The sequence below is a fragment of the Corvus hawaiiensis genome, chromosome 26 (genome assembly GCF_020740725.1).
Source record: "Corvus hawaiiensis isolate bCorHaw1 chromosome 26, bCorHaw1.pri.cur, whole genome shotgun sequence".
NCBI classification, from domain to species: Eukaryota; Metazoa; Chordata; class Aves; order Passeriformes; family Corvidae; genus Corvus; species Corvus hawaiiensis.
In genome coordinates, this window is record NC_063238.1 from 41,467,673 (window position 1) to 41,485,074 (window position 17,402).

The following is a 17,402-nucleotide window of genomic DNA, read 5'->3' on the forward strand; positions in this document are numbered from 1 at the left end:
CTGTCCGGCCACACAGACGTGAAGAATAAGTGTCATAAACTTAAACTGGGAATAGGGAAGTTCAAGAACCCTAAAATAAATGCATAGTAAGAATTTTTAAATTGCAGAAGTTGATGTGAAACTGTCATCTTAATAGGTTAAATATCTTCAAGGAATGACTTAAGTTACATCTCTCTTGGGGTAGAAGAGCAGAATTCCTTCACCCCCTCAAGTCTTGAAGGATGCAGGTCATTAGACAAAGCCTGATCACTGTCCTTAAAATTTCTATTTAATACCCTACCTTAAGGAGTTCTGTATAAAAATCTCAATAATTACGTTACTGATGTTTCCAGAACCTCAGTGGTAGTCACTGCCTCTAACATCTCACTGCATCATTTGGTTCCCTCACCCTTCTCTATAGTAAAGCCCCAAATTTCAGTAATACCTTTTACTCCACCTCTTGGAGGACACGTAGATGACCAGGGAACAGTCAGCAGGAATTTCAGTGCTCATCAATCAATCTTTTTTTACTGGGACTAAAAGCCTTAGTAGCATTCTAACCTTTCATTAGTATCGTAAAATATCCTGAGTTGGAAGGGACCCATAAGAATCATTTAGTCCAAGTCCTGGCCCAGCACAGGACAACCCAAACAATCCCACCCTGTGCCTGAGAGTGTTGTCCAAACACTCCTGGAACTGTCAGGCTTGGTGCTGTGACCATTCCCTGGGGAACCTGTTCCAGTGCCGAGCCACCCTCTGGGTGAAGAATCTTTTCCTAATATCCAACCTAAACCTCCCCTGACACAGCTTCAGGCCATTCCCTCGGGTCCTGTCACTGTCACCACAGAGATCTGTAGTAGAGATCAGAGATATTAGTTAAGCTGCTCTTCAAATCCATGAAAATTTGCTCCACTAAGACATCTGAAAACAATGTGAATCACAACATAAAGTCTATTAATTCTGGAAATACAGTTCTAGTATTTCTCTGTATTAAGTCTTTCAAAAAAAGAGTTATCACAGATAACTCTCCCAGACTGCCATAAAAAAAAAAAACCAACAAAAACATGTGAAACCATTCCAGTAAGTGATCTGAATGGACAATAACTAGAAACTTTAATGATCTTCTTAAAGGAATAATTAGTGCATGAAGATATAATCTGGAAAACATCTTTGAGCCAGAGTTAAACAATATAAGAAATTCTTAGGAAGTTTCACATCCATCTCAAGTGTAATTCCAGCGCACTAATGGAAGCACAGGCATTTAACAGCCCACTTCTGTTATCCTGACCTTTCGTCAGAGTGAAGTCCTGAGGAAAAATGTACTTGCTACAAGAACAGATTTTGTTGTTTTTAAGTTTGACCCTTCTACATGAACACCTGAAGAACATCAGCTTTATACCTGACAAAATAATTTTTGCAGTTTTTCATATTCAAATTAGTGATCCCCAAGGAAAAGACCTGCGAGAGACACCACAGCTATCATAAGGTGATGGGGTATTTTCCTAAATAAGAACTTTAAAATTCTTAAACTTCTGAAAATAAAAAAGGGAAGGGGGGGGGGAAGCCATAGGTAACAATTTTTGTTATTACTTCCTTTCTTCTGGTGAGCAAACAAAGCCAGCACAAATAAGTTACGAGCTAAGGACACAAGGAGAGCATTCAAACCATACATTAAGAGCTGTAAAGGATAGAAAAATAAACTAAAGGAAAGATCATATAATCCTTTATTTATGGTCATTTTAGGCGTAACTTACAACAAAATAGTTGATTAAAGTTCACCATGCAATGTTTTTCCTCTTGGTTCACTGTAGTCAGTGATGTTCCTCTTCAAACAAGCTCATGTGTATTTTGGGAGAAGATCCCAAGCCACTCCCAGCCCAGGTCTCGCAGAATGAAACACACACAACTACACAAGATCCAGCTTGATATTCAAATTCTTTCTTTCAGTCATACTGTTATCCCCACCCTTCCTTTACTCCATAGCTGTTGCTTTGAAAACCCTGGGTAGTAACACACCAACACTACAGCAAGGGGTTACAGAAATTCACAGAAACTGCACTTTCTGTGGAACAGTTGTATAAAAACAGAGTGAATGCATCATGGGCATCAGCAGAACAGACTAAAGAACACATATTTAGGTACCATGATTATTGGACTCTTCAGTTTGCCAAATTTCATCTTCTCCTTAAGTAATTCTGCAGCAGAACAAGACACTTTCAGTGACTGCCACTGAAAGTTGTGTGCTGTAAAGGAGCAACAGAGTCTCATTCCCAATATCCTGATGCCCTGATCAGAGCTCACTGCCCTCCATGTGCGAGGCTGGCTCTGCTCTGGATTTTCCTCCTGTAAAAGAAGATAGATGAATTCTCCAATCACTCTTAGCAGATACACATCCCCTAACTTGCCTATCCAAAAACTTCTATGAACCAAAAAACCTTCTACTATGAAAGTAAAAAACAATTCTGAAATTCCTAACCACTTACCAAAAACCCTTTTAAAAAGTCCTTCTAAAATTTGCAACCATACAATGTCCCATTTTTGTACTTTGGAAGAGTCCAGTGATGCCTGAAGTGGCCACCTAAAAACAGAGACTAGACAGGAATAAGGGAATAAAGGGAGGTATTTATTTGAAAGGCCTTCAAAGGTACGCCCTGGGGAGCCCAGAAGCCACTAACAAGATGGGCCCCAAGATGGACAACAGGTCACAGGTTCTTCACGCTTTTCTAAGTCCGGTTCATTTGCATATCAGGGTTCATTCTCCAATTAATCCTTCAGTTAATGATGTACTTTTCCCAAGCTTGCCCCCCTTTAGAGGCTTTTGGTTTATACTTTCTGGGCCTAGGACAGTCTGAGTGCCCTTGCAGAGCAGGCCTGGAGAGGCTTTATGATGTCTACCTAGCATGAGAGAGCAGAAGTTAACAGACTACAAGAAACTTCAGAGTTACACACCAGGCAGTACAGGATTTCAAAAATATGGAAGTTAAAACCTAAGGCGTCACCAGAAAAAAATTTTAATTCAAATCTCCAGGTACATCATTTGAATAACCCTTACCAACACCCCTCCAGCTGTTTCTGCACAACCACCACCAGCCAGTTTGCCAGCAAGAACATACATGTGGCTGTACAGAGTGCAATGAACCTTCCTCACTTAGGGAATGCCTCAGCTGAGTGTGAACTGCCAGGTCCTGGATATCCACCTATATCTAAATAGCACAGAACCCACAAGGAACCATTTTCGCTCTGTATTCCTTTGACACCACAACAGGTAAACATCTTCTCAGAGTACATAAGCATCCTGTTCCAAGCAAAACACTACTACAAGTTATTTATTTTTTGACAGCATGTAGTACAGAGCTCTAAGTTCCACTGCAATTCCTCTGATATTGTACCAACAAAAATCTGTAGTTCAGATTCAATAGTTTCTGTCCTAGGTGTCCCCTTCCCCCCCACTCAAAAAATAACCCCCTAAGAATTTTCAAGGTTTTCTTCTTTTATATTTTGTCCAAAAGTTCTGTCAAAAACTTGCTTTATTTATTTTTTTTTAGAAGAATGCCAACTATTAGGATGTTTAAAATAAAGCACTAGATGATCCCCCATTCCCTACACCCTTATTTACACAAGACATAAATTACCCACCTCTCAGATGAAAGACTAACAAGCCTCTTCCTGGTAAACCTGGCTGAGGAGTGTCACCAGGTACCCACATGACACTGAGGCTCAAGCTTCTTGTCCATGATCCTCAGCGAGAAAATAAATATAATCTTACTATTTCTAAAACAAACTTCCCAAACTAGGGAATACACATACCCTACTTAAAAGAATGAAGCGTATGTCCAGCTGACTTAATTCAAAGCTGAGCTACATAACTGTAATTCAGGATATTTCAGGTTATCCAGGGTGGAGCAGCCACACCTTTTTTTGTCACTTGCAAAAATAAGTAGAACAATTTTCCCTAGGAAAAGTACCCTTATCCCTCCAAACAGCACGGTTCCTAAAGACATCATTTGTAATATCAATTTCTAAAGAAGCATTTTCTAAAGAAGCATAATTTCCCATTTGTCCTAAACCAGAAATTAAAACAAACAAACAAACAAAAAATCTTAGATACTATACATTCAAGTGATACATTTACATGTGATGCACCCTTGATTACTGGAATTCTTCCACTTTGAGATGACTGCCCAGAACTATGCAAGAATAATCCCCACAGCAGTGTATGTCTCCAAAACCTTGGAAGCCAGAGCTACAGACAGGAAACGGTAGAGGAATGTGCTGAATTGCTGACTTTTTTGTTTATTTTGAAGTGTCAGACTTTATTGATCCAGCTTGTTAACATACATAGGGACACGGGGCAGAGGACTCAAAGGACTTTTCATGTCATCAAATCTTACTCCCTACCTCCTCATGCAACCATGTCATAGTCCGATTAAGAGACCAATATATCAAATTTTGCTTTCTTTGAGCATCAAATCAGACTAGAGCAGATACCAGGGGTGCCACATCATTCCCAATACACCTGGTTTATGTCCTGAATTTTTTTTTATAATACTACTCTCAATTCTCTATATTGAAACTTCTTTTCTTCTACTCCCTCTCCTCCCTTTTTCCTCCATCCCTATACGCACTCCTAGAAAAACAATGTTCTGCAGCCAGGGCAAGTTGCTTAACTACAAATCATTTTACAGACTGCCCTTGAAAATGGGGGAGGTTCCTGACAGCCAGAAGAAAGCAAATGGAACTTGAAGAAGGGAGGATCTGGATAACTGAGGCTGGTCACCCTTACCTCCATTCCTGACAAGCTGATGGAACAAACAACCCTGGAAGCCATTTCTAAACAAATGAGGACAATAGGGTGATCAGAAATAGTCAGCAGGGATTTATGGAAGGGGAAACATGCCTGATCAACCTAATGAACTTCTTTGATTAAAATACAAGCTTGGCAAATGAAGAGTTGTCATTTCTCTTAACTTCAGCAAGACTTTCAACACTGTCTCCCATGACAACATCCTGACAGACAAACTGATGAAGTTATGGACTGAATAAATGAACAGTGAGATGGCCTGGAAACTGTCTGGACTGTCAGGCTCAAATTTCTAAAGGAAAAACACTAAAACTTAGCTAACTTAAAATTTTTTGAGGTGTTTAATACATCTCATCACCTCAATACTACTACTTAGCTCAGCCTCATTAATAAAGATGTTTTTCTTAACAAACCATGCTGTTGCTCTTGCCCTGTCTGGGCAATTAGCCATAAAATATGGATGGGAATGCAGGGAAGAGGGCAGTGTCAAAAGCACAGCCAAAATAAGCCAAGAAAATTTCACTGGAAAAGCTGGCAAATACACAGATTTCATGTCAAGATCTTAGTGGTCATCTCCCCAAGTATTCAACACAAAAATGAGATAATCAACAGTGATAGCTTACAAGGGATAAATACATTGCTTTTCCAAATATCAGAGGTATACAACAACAGGAAAATGCATTTTATGAGGTAGAGATTATTAACCTGTTAAAACTGTTCAACAGAATTCTAAAACAGGAAGATCTAATGCACAAATAAGAGAAACTTCTTCCAAGTGACACTGAAGCTCTGTCAGCAATAACCTCATCCAGTAGTAATAGCAGTTTCATGATATGGCATTTGGAAATCTAGAAATAGCACCTGCCTCACTGGTAGTGAAAAGAATTAAAGCTATAGGGCACATCTGCATCAAAAGAAGAAAAGTCTTCTCACATCTTCAGAGCTGTACAGGGCATGCAGGCAGCTATTCTAACTGACAGCACTAATACTGCATAAACTAAGATGTCTTCAATTCCATACTCATCACACAAATAAAATCATAACCCAAGCCATTAAAAATATATGAAAATTAAGTTTACTGTTGCATGAAAATCAGAATTCTTAGTAACATTCACAACGATTCCTAGAAGAAAAAATACTTGACTTTTGAAGGGATTACTGAAAATACAGCTTTTAGAGGGAAAAGTACATGTTTCCTTGTATAGTTCCTTCAGCACAGTGCCAGGCATTCTGAAATGAGAGGAACTGTTCAGTCTTAGTGCAGCTTGTATTTAATTCTTACTTAAAACTGGAGTGACAAATCAAAAACCCACTATTTTGTACTCTTTCACTTCTGCCTACACAGTTGGTTACCTTCCCCCCCCTTTAAACAGGGATATTATCAACAGTTCTCTGCTCATGCTACTGAGTTTATTCTCAGCTGCATGAATAATCATTGCATAATTTATTACCCTCTGTAATACATGTGAACATTTATTTTAAGAATTCTGCATAACCTTATTTCTGTCAATTCTTGCCTACTGCAACTCTGGCAATACCTCAACCGATTTTTAATTTTCCATCTTTTAACATCATAGGAAGTACCCAACCCTTTGGGGCTTTGGAAATTCTGGTTGCTGTATTTAGGTTCATCACACAGGCAGGTGTAGATTTAGGGTAAGGGAGATCTATCACACAGCACAGCATTAAACACCCCATCTCCTGCCCAGTGGGTAAGAGGAAGGGGTAGCAGGAGGTTGTTCCAAGGCTGTGGAAAGTGCCAGGAGATGAATCTGATTTCATTAAGTGGATCAGGAGCAGGCCCAGTGTAAGCAGCAAGGCCGAACACAGCAACAGACTGAATGAGGACATGCCTTTAATTCAGAAACAACTTTAGGTTGAGCTGAAATTATGTAACTTTTTTTTTTTGTCCTAAATGAGAACTTGGAAGTAAAAATAGTTACAAAACCATTTAATACTTCAAGATAACAATGACTGTGTGCAAATGGTGCTTACGCCTAAACTGTACATTATACAGCAAAAAGTGAACACAAAACCATCAGACTTAAAATGTGCTGTATATCTGAAATTAGAACCAGGCAAAGGATGCTTATTTCCTATTAATTTTTCGATATTTTATGCTAGGAGTCAGCAAGATTTTATTTGACTCACCAGCTACTATCTGGAGGAGTCATCAAGAACAAATAACTGTACCTGAGATTCAATCTTGGCATAATGTTTTATTGAATTTTTAACCAAAATTCCAGTATATGCTTATTTCTTATATTTGTCTTTATTTTCCTCTAGTTCTTTGATACAGTTTCTTGCTTCCTTACTATTTCTTGATTCTGGTAATGAAGACACATTTGCACTGCAGGATCAGGAACAAAAGACCAGCTCTTAGGAAAAGTCACCTACATCACACAGATGCTAGAGCTGTTTTAAATTCAGAGCATGACAAAATCCAGGAGGGATTGTTTTTAATCCCAACAGGATCAACAGAGAAAGTTTAACTGCATTTACCAGAGGAAACCAGTCTTCCATGCCCTGAGGGATGCTGTGAACACACTTGTGTTGCAAGAGAACTTCCCTTACAGACAGGAGAACTGTGTTCTCTATCCACCTTCAAAATGATAATATTTTAGCAAATAGTTCTCCAAGCCCCTCCTGGTTCACATTCCAAAAATCCTCTAAGCTCATCTCCATGGCCTCAATTACAAGGCAGTAAAAACCCAAGTTACCCATGAACTTCAAAGCAGGGATACAGATTAATTCAGGATAACTCTCCTGAGTAATGATTTAACTAACAACCTCATCAACTAATACATTCTCCAGCACAGAAACAATCCTTCTTTACAAGGCTTTGCTATGAAATAAGTGTTCTGGATGACCTTGATATATCACTGACTATACCAAATTTATGTATAATGCAACCTCAAAGAAGACACTACAATAAAGACACCACCTGAAGTAGTCTCCTCCTTATTGCAAAGTCTTCAAACACTGCAAAAGCCCCCACCTCCCCATATTATGATGAAAATTTAGAGCACTAAAACCAGGTGGCAAAGTGAGAACATTTCTAGTGACATCTATTGTCCACTGCTGAAAGCAGCACCCAGTAGAAAAAAGTTCTTCAAAACCTGAAATGAGAAAATACCATTATTTAATGCAAAGATGAGTTCTGTTGATTAAGACTTCCCATCTGAACGCAGAACCTCATCTTTATTCAATTATATTATATCTTTTATCAAGGCTGCTTTTTCAATTTATCAAATTTCATTTGAATTTTAATCACATCATCCAGTGCGCTCGTAACTCTTTGTGTTGGGTGTTACTGGCAGATAAAGGCACAACATGTCCATTTTCATGGTCATTAATAAAAATACTGTAAATACCACAGGACAATTCAGACCTCTGTGGGACTCCATCTTTCCCTTCTGACAGTATTTTAAGCATGATTTTAAAACAAGTTTCCTTAGTTCCCTTACCAGGGGGCACTACCAGATCTCTGCTACAGGTAAGCCACGGTGTGTAGTTTTTATACCCTCTATAAAGGCCTCTTGCCAGGCCATGGGAAAAGCTCATCCTTTCGAAATCCTGGGAAACCTTCTGCCCTCTATCAGTACTTCCAAGACACAGTTACGGAGTACAATTAGGACACTCCCACACACAGACTCAAATTGAAAAGAATAATCTCACTGTGACTCAGATTCACACCAGCCAAACTCTTCAAGTCCCAAATATAAACTCAGAAGTTGTTTCATCATACATCCTTGTCCTAGAAGCTGCAGAAAAACCCCGTACAACAATACTTATCTTCCTGTCAACCTGACCTAAACACCAAGTATTTATTTTTCCAATATTTTCCATAAGCACTTGCCTGCCTGACAATCACTCTCAGCAATCAAAATCATTTTGAAGACGTCTTCCTTAAAAGAAAACTTTCACATTTAGTCTTCCCTTCACTGCTCCAAGAAAACATGATTTTTTTTGCAAAAGAGCTGCTCTAAAGTTCTTGCGGAAAAGAGTACAAAGTACCATGTATCAAGCTTTTAATTGAAATTGCCATTTGATTCCAAAAGGAAAGAGCAGCTACCTTCAGAGCAGGTATTAATATCAGCAAGGAGAAATGAAAGAATGGGTACATACGCAAAATCACCAAGGCAGAGGGCAAGGATAAAAGGCAGCAGGCCTAACACCCAATCCCTTGATCAACCAGGAGTAGAAGCGCACTTTAGTCAGGATTCCACAGCACAAACAAGGAATAGATGAACAAATTCCATCTGCCACAGAACAGGAGACATCCTCACTCTGAGCTCTGCATCACAACTCGAGCCCACAGCACAAACGGATGCATGAATTGTAAAACTTTGTTAAAGACCAAATGTAACAAACAATAAACAAAAAATGCTATTTTAAAAAATCAGGTCAGCAGGGTTGGGATTTTTTGTGAAGTGTGTGTTTTTGGTGGGTTTTATTGTCTTTCTTTATGTTTAGGGCTTTTTTATAATTTTTAAACACCACTGATAGAAGAGTCCAATAGAGCAGCTCGGACACAAGTCCCCTGTGACCCCAGCCAAGTGAACACTCTGTTACCTTCCCTACTATAACCTGGGGAAATTCCTTGCATCCATAAACCCCCATCCCCATTTCCTTGCACACTGTCCCTCTGAACCACCACTGATACTATTTGTGGCTACTCCTAATCTGCTCCCCTGACAGCTGTATCCCACATTGTGCTGAGTCGCTTTAAGCATTAACTACCTCACACGCATATTTAACAACCGCCTATAAATACACCTCAGTTACCTCCTCCCCTTGTCAAAATACACCATTTAAATGGAAAAAAATCTCTACCTCAACAGGTTTTGTTTTGACCTCGGATCCCCACATGACTAAGTACCATGACAGTGCCAGTAAGAACCGATATTCTGATTATATAAAAGCATGACTATATGGTAAGCAAGCCCTTAAAAGCTGCCTGCTGTCACATCAAGACATAAATGAAAAAAGGAGAACTTACCTGCTGGCAAGGGAAGTCTTGAAATATCTGTAACAATAAAGAAATACATTTGGAAACAGAAGAAAAAAATAGCTCTACAATTGCATTGGCCTAATAATTTTTCTGCAAGGCCATACTTGTTTAATAAAGCACATTATCTGAAGCAATTTGCTGGCTGCCAGGAATGCCACATGCAAATCAAAAGCATTTTCCTTGTCTCACCCTGTTCATTAACAGGATTATGCTTTGCTCACCTAACTGAAGGACAAAGATTATACTGAAGGCAATGAGTGTAATTACTGCAACAGAATACAGGTCACTACGCACAAATTAAGTGTTACATACAAAATTCACCATCATTACCTACAGAATTTAAGAGCTCAAAAGTGTCAGGGATAGTCTTTGCAAATAAAGAGGACTCTACAGAATGTTTTCTTTATTCTTAAATCTTTAGAGAAACATTTAAGCTTTCAAGTGGACAAGCATAGAACAGAAGAAATAATATTAAAAGAAAGGATGCTGATTTTTGTCACCAAGGCACATTAGACACAGTTGCTGAACATTTTTATGGTAAATGCTAAGGCTGTCTTGAGCTACAAACAATGACCACTGTCTCAGAGTCTAAATGGAACATATTAAAAATTATACACTAAAGAAGTATACATTATATTAAACTCTAAGTCATTATATTGTCCCTGCCTGCTTTTCTATTGCCCTCTCAGTACACATCATCATGACTGGGACCTGAGGTGCCCATCAGAGTTCAGAACAGAAACTGGAACCCATAAAGAACTAGAAAGAAAGAATTACTCAAGTCCGTAAGGACATGGACTGAGGACAGAGGTCAAGGGGCTAATGAAAACTAAAATAAATACAAGTGAGAGGGGATGAGAAAGGGGAACCAATAAAACAAATGAGAGAAAAACTGAACTGAACCTAAGGAAAAGGTCTGCACAGTTACTTGGTTAAAGGAAACAGCAAAGTTGAGTAATAAATTGTCACACTGGGTACAAAATCCACATGGAAACTGAACTTTAACCACAGGTGTAGCAGCTGAAACAGATGCAGAGATTATCGGGGCAGATGGTGACGGCTTTGCTACCTATTTGAAGAAATAACGAGGCTCAATAAATTTATTAGCCCTGCTCTCACCAACAGATTGTTACAATTCATGTCTGTGGCTGGAAAACATGATGAAACGTGAATACCAAAGAGAATTACACCTGAAATTAAAGGCAGCCCACTAAACATTTCAAAAATGAACTGCACTGCTCTGAGGAGATGATGAAACAGCAACACAAAGTTGAAACACACTTAAAGCATGAAATCAAAGTGGCAACAGGACATCACAAAAAGCCCCCAGAGAAAATACTGAATGCCTTAGTCTGGTAGAACACAATATTTAAAAAGATAGTAAAGTACATTTAAAAGATGTTCATCATGCTGTCTAGTTAGGAACAAAACTATCTTACATGTAAGAAATGCCTCAAGACAGGAGAAATGCAGCCAAGGAGACACAAGAACTGGGGGAAGCAAAAAACCCAACAGCTCCTGCACAGAATCCAAATCAGCACATACGGAATGGAGCTTTCTTCCATCACAAAGAGATGTTGCAGTGACAATTAATTTGGAAAGTTACATGAAGATAAATGTTGCATCATTTCTTCTGTTTGTATAAGTTTAATTGTTTCCATGCTCTTTTTCTTTATGAAGTCACAAAAAAATTCCTGCTTGTCACTAGGCTACACAATACAACTGCAGCCACATGAGTAAAGCATCTAAAACTGTGGATTAGAAAATGCCATTTTTGATTTTAATTTTTCTACAGTGATAGAAACTAATGTGTAAATTCAATTTATAATTAACAACTATCAAATGATTTAAGTTACTACAAACACTTAAAAGTGCATTAAAATATTTTAAATTTTGTGTATTGGGAATGTTTTATCGCAGTATTTATTACTTTTGAAGCAGATTATTTGGTTAAATGTGCCTACACAACAGATGTCAGGAAAATAACAGTAAACATAACCCCCAGAAAAATACGTTATTATTGTTATTATATACACACAGGCAGAAAACAATCGTTTACGTCTCAGGATTTAAACAGGGAAAAGCTCTGCAGCTAAGACACACACACACATATTTTTAAGAAAGACCTGATCATATCCCAGCATTTGTTCCTAACACCTGAGTTGCTGTTTCCGCTGTCATCTCTCCCTGCCAGCGTTCACACAGATCCTGTTACTGCACCAGGGCCTTCCCAAATGGGGCACTGACACCATCAGCACCGCTGCTATATTTAAGTCAAACACTGTGAAGATTTCTTACTTCCATGTTCCACTGCAAATTAGTCCCACAAGTGCATTAACTGAAGAGCTGCTGCACCTCTGAGACAAGTCTGCTGAACAGCTTCCTGCAACTGCACTTTGTTCTATTACAATTTAGTGCAAGAGACTGTTTTCTGCCATTAACTGACATACATTAGATCTAAAAACAAGTTGGACAGAAGAAATGGAAGCCTGAAGGTCCTATCAGTATACTCAAAACTGCATATATGCACTTAGCAGGTTACTTGTATGGTATTTCTCTATTATTTCCATTAAGCACTAAGTCCTTACAGGCTGATGTATCTTAATTTTAGCAAACACCAGCCACTACAGAAATGTCAATTCGTAACAGCATAAATTAAATAAATACTTCACAATTCCAAGGATAAAAGTAACAATTCCACTCCTTTGTGTACACAGACACCACAACAATAAGTGAAATGCTCATTACCTTCAGGTGTTTCTGTTAGTGTGGAGTCACTTTAGGAATTTCTTATTGTTGAGTTTACCCCATCTCCCCAGCTCACTCTCTTCTGGCTTGAAACCTCTTAGCTTTATTCTCAAATATGGTTTTTCATTTAACATCTAACACTGAAAAAAGACAAGTGGATTCTGTCCACACTTTAAAAACTTCCTTCATGGAGAGGTAAACTGAGAGTACACACTTAGGCTGCTACTCATTTCAGGTTGCATATACAAACTTGCCTTCTCTGCTGTGTAAAACTTCCCTCTTTCTGAAGCACACTACAGCATTTCAATCTCTAGAGAGAAATTCAACCAGTGCTGAGATTTGAAGAGGAAAAAACCCAAAGTTAGGGGTTTAATCTGGTTTGTGACTAAAATGAGAGGCTTGAGAGCATTTTGGAGAGCTGTCCTGTTGGGAAGGATTCCCTCGTATCAGGGAGGCCTGGACTGACTTTTCTCCCTCCTACAACTCAGTTTCTGAATGCTTGGAGTGCTGTCACACAAACCACATTTACAGCAGCTGTACAACATGAACCAATCTTACTTTTTCATCTGCTCCAAAGTAGTTCTTCAAAGTGAAATCTAAAATGAATCATATTTCAAGTGCTTCTGCTCCTACTGATCCTTTCAAGGGATCACTCGTGTTCTGCATTTATATTCTTAAGTATCTCACTGTGCTACTTGGCAGGGAGCAAACTGCCAGTTTGAACAGGCAGAAAGAAAAATTACTTTCACATCATATTCTTTATCATAGCCAAACTTTTACATACTTTGTAAAGGCTAATCAGTTCTCAGAGGAAACTGGTTCTATCCCCATGTAGATATTGGGAGGATGGAGCAGATGGCCTCAAGAGCTCCTTCCCAAGCAAGGTTTCTGTAATACTGGACACAGATGATTATAACGGACCAGGAACAAGCTGAAATTACTTTAGAGGTCCTACAAAATAACAAAGTTCCTCAGCTGAAGAAAACTTGCCAAGTAAACCAGTTATATAGATTAATTCACCGAGGAACAAAAAGGACAGTATTTTAAAGAAAGAATACTACTATTACTTCTATATGCACTGAGATGGTTTGGGGCACTACAATCCTCAAACAGGCTGTGTAGATCCCAGAACCAATAGTTTTTTCTATGATTTATGGATGCCCTGAGGACCGGATCTCTCTACCACTGTATTTGCTTTTATAAAACTATGCCATTTACATTGCAGAGTTTCACCGAATGTTTTCTTAGAAATGGAGCTGCAACTTTAAATCTTCCTTCCAAGAGTAACATCTAATCATCAAAAACAGGAATGTTTTGTGAGCTTCTGTTGGGATCCCTCCCCCTGCCGTGGGGTCCTGGGAGAGGGGCCCTGGGGGACAGACACGTCATTTCCCTGCCCCTGGTCAGCCTCGTTCCCCATCGGTTGTTTTGTGTTCCCCTGCGCGGGAAGGGCCCTCGGGTCCGGGATTGAGCAGCTCCTCGGCAGATCCCGGCCATGCGGCTGGAGAAATAAACATCCCTAAAACATCAAGAATCGGTCCTTGTATTTCTTTTCCACGGGCCTCGTTGATTGATATGTGTGTTGCAACACCCCGTTGCAACAAGCTTCCTATTCCTGCCTCAAGATAAAATGAGAGTACGGCTCCATGGACAACTCCAGAGACTGCCCCATCTGCAGCACTGATCTCCTTCCAGAGCTGTGGTAAGCAGGACACCACAAGAAATTTAATCCTGTTCTCCTGTAGCAGGAGCTGGCTGACTCCAGCCTAACAGCATTCCCTTGAAATTAATTCAGATATTCAGTTCACAAACATCTCTCTTTCCAGGGAAGAGTGAAGGCTCACAGCACACAAGGAACCACAGACCACAGTCTCCAAGAAGCCAAGCAGCACATGTCATTGGACAACAATCCTTCCAGCTAAATGACGAATATCACAGACTCAACATAAAATGCAATTTTCCTATTTAGCCACAGCACCAAAATAATTTAGGAATACAGATGCATATTCAGCTTTTAGCCTTTTGTGGCTGGTCCTGAAGGATGTTGTCTTAGAGGCTGGATCCAACCACCTCGAAGCCTCCTTCCCTATATTCTCTTGCAGGCTAAAAAGGATGTTCCTCTGATCTTTAACAAAGTTGAGATCTCATCATCTGTAAAAATATTTTTTTTTTACAGAGCAAATAAGCAAGCAGAAAACACAAGTCATCTTTCAAGAAAAATGCTTTGTAAAATTACATTTGTTGAAAAACTGAAGGATTTATCCATGACCATCAGATCTACCGAACAAAGACCTTGGAAATGCAATGAATTCATCCTGACAGCACACCCACTAAGGAAAAGTTATTAAAAAGTTTTACAGTATGATTAAAAGATTGTATAAACCACCAGTTGCATTGTTCCATATATGTATTTTTTCCCCTTCATCATTAAAAGTGCATCTCATTTGTAACCTACATCCAACCTACTTCTAATTTAGCAATATGCAGGGCTGAATGTTAACAACCTTTTATTATATCATTTCACATTAAGACAATTTTTTAGGGCAATTTTCAATGCAACTCAATAAAATCTTTTCATATACTAGCTATGTAGAATGAGAAGCAGAAGTGCCTCACTGTAAAGGCCCATTTTTCCTAAACATTTTATTATCTTTACAAGTCTTAATGCTCCAGCTGTTTTGGCTTTCAGTAGCTGCCCTGATTTCCAAACACCAATACCTGACATAGTATTCATATGTCAGTCATAACAGCACTAAAACGACCATTTGCTTACTTAGATTAGAGTCTTTCCCCCAACTGACATATTTATTGCATTTGCCTTAGGCACAGCAGCAGCTGAACATCCAGCTTAGCTGCAAATCTTCATCTGTTACCCTAGGGAGACATGGAGGGGGACAACTGTAGGACAGACACCTCCACCCACTAAACCTGGCAGCAGTTTTTTTGTGCTTTGGCCTGATCAGAAGAAATTCAGCATACAAAACCACACATCTTGTGTTTACAGCCCTACTTCACAGGAGATCCACGTTGCACTGGAGTTCCTTATTATCTTGGTTTAAATCTTTGCTTCAGCTGTGAGTATCAGCAGTAATGATTTAATGCTCTCATTTCTGTCTGCTGAAAAGGTTAACGAGCAAGCGGCCAACAATGAACTGCTGTGACACCTTGCAACGTGCACAGCCTGTACTGTGCTTTTGAGAAGTTCTCTTTAACCAGTTATTAGTTCTAAGGCAAGCTGCTGCCTCTGAAACACAAAAGCAACACAGAATTTAGCAAGGAAAAATGAGAGGACCAACTGAAATACTGCACAGAACACTAAGGGTTTTTTCAAATTATACGTTTCGTTGATAAAACAGGTACTAGGCATATCTATGGTTTGATGATCACCACATCGTGATATACCTCAGATGGCTTTAAAAATATGCAAAAGCATTGAGGATTTACACCAGTAAAACCACATCAGCTAACTCATCCCATATGGGGGAATGGGAACACCTTCAGTTTGTATGTTTCAATAACTTCTCATTTTGTTGTCAGTTTATCACATTCCTCTCACTACTCCACTCTTCTGTTTGTACCTGCTTTCCTCTGCCCATTTGAAAACAAAATCAGTATTGCGTTTCCTTAATTTATAGCATCTACACAAAAAATAAAATCATGCAACAGTTTCAAATCTCAATTTGCCTTCTTCTACTGATACTCCTCCAAAATCACTCTGCTTATGCTTCTTAAATACTAGTTTTTGAAACTGAGAAAATCCAAACTCTGATTAAGACCCTCAGAATAATCCACCTGTGTTTTCCTCCATCTCAGCTGAACTCTGCATGCACCTTGACACTTCAAATTCATTTATACCACATCACTGAGCATGACCACTGAGTTATCCATGCAGTCACCAGGAGCCAAATTTTCGACCAGGCACAGTGAACGGTAGAATATTAAATGAAAAGGTTCTGGTGGAAGTCACATTTAAGGAGATTACAAAGAGCAAGAGAAATCACCCAGTCATTACTCAGGGCAGGCGGGATCAATCTCATTACATACTGAGTTACAGAACATGCAGTATCTAAGCTACTCAGATAAAGAATTTAGTCTCATATCTACACAAGTACTATATGCACCTTTTGCCTATGGGGAAGAGAGGTTTGGATAGAGAAGAGGATGGAGTAGTTCCCCAATAATTGGTTTTATTCAGCATCACAAAATGGGTAAGTGAACTCTGCAAGTCTGCAGGTGATATTAAGCTCTTATAGGTCAGCAAAAGTCTTATTAATGGGGGAAAAAACCAACAAGGATCTCACAAAATGAAGCAAGTTGCTAAGACAGCAGCTACGCTTCAGCACAGAGCAGTGATGTAATACATCTAGGGAAAGAATTCTGAGCAATACCTCCTTAACCAAGTAACACTTGCACTTTCTCCAGTTCCAACTGCGGGAGGAAGGCTGAGTCACTGTTTTCTCTGAAATCATCAGCTCAAACTGGAGTAGCTGGCCAAAGGCAATAAAACATTGTGTCTCATTAGGAAGAGCATTGAAAACATGGTACTTAAACATATTACTGTGCAAAACAATAAAGCATCGACTTGTTGTGTCCAGTTCTGGTCTCTGCACCGGAAGGAGGTAGAGATGTCTGGAGCTGGGCAGCTGAAGTAATTGAGGGATGGAACAGCTGCCAAGGAAGGCCAGAATATCAAATCTGGGGCCTCTCAGCAGGGAGGACATGAGGCTCAGGGTGAACATGATCACAGCACAAGTGGAGGGGGTGGAGGAAGAAGAGAGGAAAAAAATAAGAAGAGGAAGAGCAAATAGATGCAGCACCACCATTCAACAAATCCTGCTAGTCTGAGCAGTAGGGAGCATC

General features: G+C 39.3%; 1 protein-coding gene across 2 annotated transcripts in view; it reads right to left on the reverse strand.

Moving 5' to 3' along the window:
- Positions 1-17,402, reverse strand: part of PTK2 (protein tyrosine kinase 2) — a 198,443-nt gene that overhangs the window by 146,005 nt on the left and 35,036 nt on the right. Inside the window, exon 3 of one of the 2 annotated variants that reach the window (XM_048286969.1) lies at positions 9,783-9,809. The exons of the other annotated variant lie outside the window; for it this stretch is intronic. The gene's annotated coding sequence lies outside the window, so the exon portion shown is untranslated. The remainder of the gene's footprint in view (positions 1-9,782; positions 9,810-17,402) is intronic. 2 annotated transcript variants of the gene reach the window in all.